Source organism: Spermophilus citellus, assembly GCF_964194105.1.
Source record: "Spermophilus citellus genome assembly, chromosome: 7".
NCBI lineage: Eukaryota > Metazoa > Chordata > Mammalia > Rodentia > Sciuridae > Spermophilus > Spermophilus citellus.
In genome coordinates, this window is record NC_138188.1 from 15773649 (window position 1) to 15781824 (window position 8176).

An 8176-nucleotide genomic window follows, 5' to 3' on the forward strand; every position below is an offset into this window, starting at 1 on the left:
TTTGGGTGAAAAAATATTAGCTGAGATTTCTGGAGATTTGTAATTTTAGGAAGCTTGGCAACCCCTTTCCATGAAAGTGTTTCTCCTCAGTCACTGCTTGGGGCTACATCAAGAGGAAACAAAACATAGAGATAGAACATGAAATTACTTTATTGTGTCAAGTTTCAAGAAGCTAGCACAAACCGTGTTGGATTTAGAGTTCCAAATACATCTATCAATATAGGAGAAAACAGAGTGAAACCTAAAAATTCAAACTGTTACTGGAAACGAACGCTTCAACATAGAAAAATGACATTTGGGGAACCAAGTCGCCTTAGTGTACTGATCATTACCTGAAAGTATCATCCAGTTTGGGTGAAAAAATATTTGCTGAGATTTCTGGAGATTCGTAATTTTGGGAAGCCTGGCAACCCCTTTCCATGAAAGGGTTTCTCGCCAGTCACTGCTTAGGGCTACATCAAGAGGAAACAAAACATAGAGATAGAACGTGAAACTGCTTTATTGTGTCAAGTTTCAAGAAGCTAGCACAAACCGTGTTGGATTTAGAGTTCCAAATACATCTATCAATATAGGAGAAAACAGAGTGAAACCTAAAAATTCAAACTGTTACTGGAAACGAACGCTTCAACATAGAAGAACGACATTTGGGGAACCAAGTCGCCTTAGTGTAGTGATCATTACCTGAAAGTATCATCCAGTTTGGGTGAAAAAATATTTGCTGAGATTTCTGGAGATTCGTAATTTTGGAAAGCCACCCCTTTCCATGAAAGTGTTCATCGCCAGTCACTGCTTAAGGCTACATCAAGAGGAAACAAAACAGAGATAGAACGTGAAACTACATTATTGTGTCAAGTTTCAAGAAGCTAGCACAAACCGTGTTGGATTTAGAGTTCCAAATACATCTATCAATATAGGAGAAAACAGAGTGAAACCTAAAAATTCAAACTGTTACTGGAAACGAACGCTTCAACATAGAAGAACGACATTTGGGGAACCAAGTCGCCTTAGTGTACTGATCATTACCTGAAAGTATCATCCAGTTTGGGTGAAAAAATATTTGCGGAGATTTCTGGAGATTCGTAATTTTGGGAAGCCTGGCAACCCCTTTCCATGAAAGTGTTTCTCGCCAGTCACTGCTTAGCTCTACATCAAGAGGAAACAAAACATAGAGATAGAACGTGAAACTGCTTTATTGTGTCAAGTTTCAAGAAGCTAGCACAAACCGTGTTGGATTTAGAGTTCCAAATACATCTATCAATATAGGAAAAAACAGAGTGAAACCTAAAAATTCAAACTGTTACTGGAAACGAACGCTTCAACATAGAAGAACGACATTTGGGGAACCAAGTCGCGTTAGTGTAGTGATCATTACCTGAAAGTATCATCCAGTTTGGGTGAAAAAATATTTGCTGAGATTTCTGGAGATTCGTAATTTTGAGAAGCCTGGAAACCCCTTTCCATGAAAGTGTTTCTCGCCAGTCACTGCTTAGGGCTACATCAAGAGGAAACAAAACATAGAGATAGAACGTGAATCTGCTTTATTGTGTCAAGTTTCAAGAAGCTAGCACAAACCATGTTGGATTTAGAGTTCCAAATACATCTATCAATATAGGAAAAAACAGAGTGAAACCTAAAAATTCAAACTGTTACTGGAAACGAACGCTTCAACATAGAAGAACGACATTTGGGGAACCAAGTCGCGTTAGTGTAGTGATCATTACCTGAAAGTATCATCCAGTTTGGGTGAAAAAATATTTGCTGAGATTTCTGGAGATTCGTAATTTTGAGAAGCCTGGAAACCCCTTTCCATGAAAGTGTTTCTCGCCAGTCACTGCTTAGGGCTACATCAAGAGGAAACAAAACATAGAGATAGAACGTGAAACTACTTTATTGTGTCAAGTTTCAAGAAGCTAGCACAAACCGTGTTGGATTTAGAGTTCCAAATACATCTATCAATATAGGAGAAAACAGAGTGAAACCTAAAATTTCAAACTGGTACTGGAAACGAACGCTTCAACATAGAAGAACGACATTTGGGGAACCAAGTCGCCTTAGTGTACTGATCATTACCTGAATGTATCATCCAGTTTGGGTGAAAAAATATTTGCTGAGATTTCTGGAGATTCGTAATTTTGGGAAGCATGGCAACCCCTTTCCATGAAAGTGTTTCTTGCCAGTCACTGCTTAGGGCTACATCAAGAGGAAACAAAACATAGAGATAGAACGTGAAACTGCTTTATTGTGTCAAGTTTCAAGAAGCTAGCACAAACCGTGTTGGATTTAGAGTTCCAAATACATCTATCAATATAGGAGAAAACAGAGTGAAACCTAAAAATTCAAACTGTTACTGGAAACGAACGCTTCAACATAGAAGAACGATATTTGGGGAACCAAGTCGCCTTAGTGTACTGATCATTACCTGAAAGTATCATCCTGTTTGGGTGAAAAAATATTTGCTGAGATTTCTGGAGATTCGTATATTTGGGAAGCCTGGCAACCCCTTTCCATGAAAGTGTTTCTCGCCAGTCACTGTTAGGGCTACATCAAGAGGAAACAAAACATAGAGATAGAACGTGAAACTACTTTATTGTGTCAAGTTTCAAGAAGCTAGCACAAACCGTGTTGGATTTAGAGTTCCAAATACATCTATCAATATAGGAGAAAACAGAGTGAAACCTAAAAATTCAAACTGTTACTGGAAACGAACGCTTCAACATAGAAGAACGACATTTGGGGAACCAAGTCGCGTTAGTGTAGTGATCATTACCTGAAAGTATCATCCAGTTTGGGTGAAAAAATATTTGCTGAGATTTCTGGAGATTTGTAATTTTAGGAAGCTTGGCAACCCCTTTCCATGAAAGTGTTTCTCCTCAGTCACTGCTTGGGGCTACATCAAGAGGAAACAAAACATAGAGATAGAACATGAAATTACTTTATTGTGTCAAGTTTCAAGAAGCTAGCACAAACCGTGTTGGATTTAGAGTTCCAAATACATCTATCAATATAGGAGAAAACAGAGTGAAACCTAAAAATTCAAACTGTTACTGGAAACGAACGCTTCAACATAGAAGAACGACATTTGGGGAACCAAGTCGCCTTAGTGTACTGATCATTACCTGAAAGTATCATCCAGTTTGGGTGAAAAAATATTTGCTGAGATTTCTGGAGATTCGTAATTTTGGGAAGCCTGGCAACCCCTTTCCATGAAAGGGTTTCTCGCCAGTCACTGCTTAGGGCTACATCAAGAGGAAACAAAACATAGAGATAGAACGTGAAACTGCTTTATTGTGTCAAGTTTCAAGAAGCTAGCACAAACCGTGTTGGATTTAGAGTTCCAAATACATCTATCAATATAGGAGAAAACAGAGTGAAACCTAAAAATTCAAACTGTTACTGGAAACGAACGCTTCAACATAGAAGAACGACATTTGGGGAACCAAGTCGCGTTAGTGTAGTGATCATTACCTGAAAGTATCATCCAGTTTGGGTGAAAAAATATTTGCTGAGATTTCTGGAGATTCGTAATTTTGGAAAGCCACCCCTTTCCATGAAAGTGTTCATCGCCAGTCACTGCTTAAGGCTACATCAAGAGGAAACAAAACAGAGATAGAACGTGAAACTACATTATTGTGTCAAGTTTCAAGAAGCTAGCACAAACCGTGTTGGATTTAGAGTTCCAAATACATCTATCAATATAGGAGAAAACAGAGTGAAACCTAAAAATTCAAACTGTTACTGGAAACGAACGCTTCAACATAGAAGAACGACATTTGGGGAACCAAGTCGCCTTAGTGTACTGATCATTACCTGAAAGTATCATCCAGTTTGGGTGAAAAAATATTTGCTGAGATTTCTGGAGATTCGTAATTTTGGGAAGCCTGGCAACCCCTTTCCATGAAAGGGTTTCTCGCCAGTCACTGCTTAGGGCTACATCAAGAGGAAACAAAACATAGAGATAGAACGTGAAACTGCTTTATTGTGTCAAGTTTCAAGAAGCTAGCACAAACCGTGTTGGATTTAGAGTTCCAAATACATCTATCAATATAGGAGAAAACAGAGTGAAACCTAAAAATTCAAACTGTTACTGGAAACGAACGCTTCAACATAGAAGAACGACATTTGGGGAACCAAGTCGCGTTAGTGTAGTGATCATTACCTGAAAGTATCATCCAGTTTGGGTGAAAAAATATTTGCTGAGATTTCTGGAGATTCGTAATTTTGGAAAGCCACCCCTTTCCATGAAAGTGTTCATCGCCAGTCACTGCTTAAGGCTACATCAAGAGGAAACAAAACAGAGATAGAACGTGAAACTAAATTATTGTGTCAAGTTTCAAGAAGCTAGCACAAACCGTGTTGGATTTAGAGTTCCAAATACATCTATCAATATAGGAGAAAACAGAGTGAAACCTAAAAATTCAAACTGTTACTGGAAACGAACGCTTCAACATAGAAGAACGACATTTGGGGAACCAAGTCGCCTTAGTGTACTGATCATTACCTGAAAGTATCATCCAGTTTGGGTGAAAAAATATTTGCGGAGATTTCTGGAGATTCGTAATTTTGGGAAGCCTGGCAACCCCTTTCCATGAAAGTGTTTCTCGCCAGTCACTGCTCAGCTCTACATCAAGAGGAAACAAAACATAGAGATAGAACGTGAAACTGCTTTATTGTGTCAAGTTTCAAGAAGCTAGCACAAACCGTGTTGGATTTAGAGTTCCAAATACATCTATCAATATAGGAAAAAACAGAGTGAAACCTAAAAATTCAAACTGTTACTGGAAACGAACGCTTCAACATAGAAGAACGACATTTGGGGAACCAAGTCGCGTTAGTGTAGTGATCATTACCTGAAAGTATCATCCAGTTTGGGTGAAAAAATATTTGCTGAGATTTCTGGAGATTCGTAATTTTGAGAAGCCTGGAAACCCCTTTCCATGAAAGTGTTTCTCGCCAGTCACTGCTTAGGGCTACATCAAGAGGAAACAAAGCATAGAGATAGAACGTGAATCTGCTTTATTGTGTCAAGTTTCAAGAAGCTAGCACAAACCGTGTTGGATTTAGAGTTCCAAATACATCTATCAATATAGGAAAAAACAGAGTGAAACCTAAAAATTCAAACTGTTACTGGAAACGAACGCTTCAACATAGAAGAACGACATTTGGGGAACCAAGTCGCGTTAGTGTAGTGATCATTACCTGAAAGTATCATCCAGTTTGGGTGAAAAAATATTTGCTGAGATTTCTGGAGATTCGTAATTTTGAGAAGCCTGGAAACCCCTTTCCATGAAAGTGTTTCTCGCCAGTCACTGCTTAGGGCTACATCAAGAGGAAACAAAACATAGAGATAGAACGTGAAACTACTTTATTGTGTCAAGTTTCAAGAAGCTAGCACAAACCGTGTTGGATTTAGAGTTCCAAATACATCTATCAATATAGGAGAAAACAGAGTGAAACCTAAAAATTCAAACTGTTACTGGAAACGAACGCTTCAACATAGAAGAACGACATTTGGGGAACCAAGTCGCCTTAGTGTACTGATCATTACCTGAAAGTATCATCCAGTTTGGGTGAAAAAATATTTGCTGAGATTTCTGGAGATTCGTAATTTTGGGAAGCATGGCAACCCCTTTCCATGAAAGTGTTTCTTGCCAGTCACTGCTTAGGGCTACATCAAGAGGAAACAAAACATAGAGATAGAACGTGAAACTGCTTTATTGTGTCAAGTTTCAAGAAGCTAGCACAAACCGTGTTGGATTTAGAGTTCCAAATACATCTATCAATATAGGAGAAAACAGAGTGAAACCTAAAAATTCAAACTGTTACTGGAAACGAACGCTTCAACATAGAAGAACGATATTTGGGGAACCAAGTCGCCTTAGTGTACTGATCATTACCTGAAAGTATCATCCTGTTTGGGTGAAAAAATATTTGCTGAGATTTCTGGAGATTCGTATATTTGGGAAGCCTGGCAACCCCTTTCCATGAAAGTGTTTCTCGCCAGTCACTGTTAGGGCTACATCAAGAGGAAACAAAACATAGAGATAGAACGTGAAACTACTTTATTGTGTCAAGTTTCAAGAAGCTAGCACAAACCGTGTTGGATTTAGAGTTCCAAATACATCTATCAATATAGGAGAAAACAGAGTGAAACCTAAAAATTCAAACTGTTACTGGAAACGAACGCTTCAACATATAAGAACGACATTTGGGGAACCAAGTCGCGTTAGTGTAGTGATCATTACCTGAAAGTATCATCCAGTTTGGGTGAAAAAATATTTGCTGAGATTTCTGGAGATTTGTAATTTTAGGAAGCTTGGCAACCCCTTTCCATGAAAGTGTTTCTCCTCAGTCACTGCTTAGGGCTACATCAAGAGGAAACAAAACATAGAGATAGAACATGAAATTACTTTATTGTGTCAAGTTTCAAGAAGCTAGCACAAACCGTGTTGGATTTAGAGTTCCAAATACATCTATCAATATAGGAGAAAACAGAGTGAAACCTAAAAATTCAAACTGTTACTGGAAACGAACGCTTCAACATAGAAGAACGACATTTGGGGAACCAAGTCGCCTTAGTGTACTGATCATTACCTGAAAGTATCATCCAGTTTGGGTGAAAAAATATTTGCTGAGATTTCTGGAGATTCGTAATTTTGGGAAGCCTGGCAACCCCTTTCCATGAAAGGGTTTCTCGCCAGTCACTGCTTAGGGCTACATCAAGAGGAAACAAAACATAGAGATAGAACGTGAAACTGCTTTATTGTGTCAAGTTTCAAGAAGCTAGCACAAACCGTGTTGGATTTAGAGTTCCAAATACATCTATCAATATAGGAGAAAACAGAGTGAAACCTAAAAATTCAAACTGTTACTGGAAACGAACGCTTCAACATAGAAGAACGACATTTGGGGAACCAAGTCGCGTTAGTGTAGTGATCATTACCTGAAAGTATCATCCAGTTTGGGTGAAAAAATATTTGCTGAGATTTCTGGAGATTCGTAATTTTGGAAAGCCACCCCTTTCCATGAAAGTGTTCATCGCCAGTCACTGCTTAAGGCTACATCAAGAGGAAACAAAACAGAGATAGAACGTGAAACTACATTATTGTGTCAAGTTTCAAGAAGCTAGCACAAACCGTGTTGGATTTAGAGTTCCAAATACATCTATCAATATAGGAGAAAACAGAGTGAAACCTAAAAATTCAAACTCTTACTGGAAACGAACGCTTCAACATAGAAGAACGACATTTGGGGAACCAAGTCGCCTTAGTGTACTGATCATTACCTGAAAGTATCATCCAGTTTGGGTGAAAAAATATTTGCTGAGATTTCTGGAGATTCGTAATTTTGGGAAGCCTGGCAACCCCTTTCCATGAAAGTGTTTCTCGCCAGTCACTGCTTAGCTCTACATCAAGAGGAAACAAAACATAGAGATAGAACGTGAAACTGCTTTATTGTGTCAAGTTTCAAGAAGCTAGCACAAACCGTGTTGGATTTAGAGTTCCAAATACATCTATCAATATAGGAAAAAACAGAGTGAAACCTAAAAATTCAAACTGTTACTGGAAACGAACGCTTCAACATAGAAGAACGACATTTGGGGAACCAAGTCGCGTTAGTGTAGTGATCATTACCTGAAAGTATCATCCAGTTTGGGTGAAAAAATATTTGCTGAGATTTCTGGAGATTCGTAATTTTGGGAAGCCTGGAAACCCCTTTCCATGAAAGTGTTTCTCGCCAGTCACTGCTTAGCTCTACATCAAGAGGAAACAAAACATAGAGATAGAACGTGAAACTACTTTATTGTGTCAAGTTTCAAGAAGCTAGCACAAACCGTGTTGGATTTAGAGTTCCAAATACATCTATCAATATAGGAGAAAACAGAGTGAAACCTAAAAATTCAAACTGTTACTGGAAACGAACGCTTCAACATAGAAGAACGAAATTTGGGGAACCAAGTCGCGTTAGTGTAGTGATCATTACCTGAAAGTATCATCCAGTTTGGGTGTAAAAATATTTGCTGAGATTTCTGGAGATTCGTAATTTTGGGAAGCATGGCAACCCCTTTCCATGAAAGGGTTTCTTGCCAGTCACTGCTTTGGGCTACATCAAGAGGAAACAAAACATAGAGATAGAACGTGAAACTGCTTTATTGTGTCAAGTTTCAAGAAGCTAGCAC